Genomic DNA, 1029 nt, shown 5'->3' with positions numbered 1-1029 from the left:
CGAGTCCCTCCCTCCCTCCCCCTCTCTCTCTTGCTCTCCCTCTCGTGCCCCTGGTACGTGGAGGTGAGAGGGAGATGGCAATGAGGATGTTTCGCTCTGTCTTGTTGTGTTTTGTTTTGTTTGGGGTGTGTGCGCAGGGGGTCGTACGGGGGGACCTGTGTCCGGAGCGAGTCCCTCCCTCCCTGCCTCCCCCTCTCTCTCTTGCTCTCCCTCTCGTGCCCCTGGTACGTGGAGGTGAGAGGGAGATGGCAATGAGGATGTTTTGCTTTGTCTTGTTGTGTTGTGTTTTGTTTGGGGTGTGTGCGCGCAGGGGGTCGTACGGGGGGACCTGTGTCCGGAGCGAGTCCCTCCCTCCCTCCCTGCCTCCCCCTCTCTCTCCTGCTCTCCCTCTCGTGCCCCTGGTACGTGGAAGTGAGAGGGAGATGGCAATGAGGATGTTTTGCTTTGTCTTGTTGTGTTGTGTTTTGTTTGGGGTGTGTGCGCGCAGGGGGTCGTACGGGGCGGACCTGTGTCCGGAGCGAGTCCCTCCCTCCCTGCCTCCCCCTCTCTCTCTCTCTCCTGCTCTCCCTCTCGTGCCCCTGGTACGTGGAAGTGAGAGGGAGATGGCAATGAGGATGTTTTGCTTTGTCTTGTTGTGTTGTGTTTTGTTTGGGGTGTGTGCGCGCAGGGGGTCGTACGGGGGGGACCTGTGTCCGGAGCGAGTCCCTCCCTCCCTCCCCCCCTGCCTCCCCCTCTCTCTCCTGCTCTCCCTCTCGTGCCCCTGGTACGTGGAAGTGAGAGGGAGATGGCAATGAGGATGTTTTGCTTTGTCTTGTTGTGTTGTGTTTTGTTTGGGGTGTGTGCGCGCAGGGGGTCGTACGGGGCGGACCTGTGTCCGGAGCGAGTCCCTCCCCCCCTCCCCCCCTGCCTCCCCCTCTCTCTCTTGCTCTCCCTCTCGTGCCCCTGGTACGTGGAGGTGAGAGGGAGATGGCAATGAGGATGTTTTGCTTTGTCTTGTTGTGTTTTGTTTTGTTTGGGGTGTGTGCGCAG

The sequence above is a fragment of the Halichoeres trimaculatus genome, unplaced genomic scaffold (genome assembly GCF_033239565.1).
Source record: "Halichoeres trimaculatus isolate MK-OKI-2021-1 unplaced genomic scaffold, fHalTri1.1 fHalTri1_scaffold_26, whole genome shotgun sequence".
NCBI lineage: Eukaryota > Metazoa > Chordata > Actinopteri > Labriformes > Labridae > Halichoeres > Halichoeres trimaculatus.
This window is presented reverse-complemented; position numbering follows the sequence as displayed.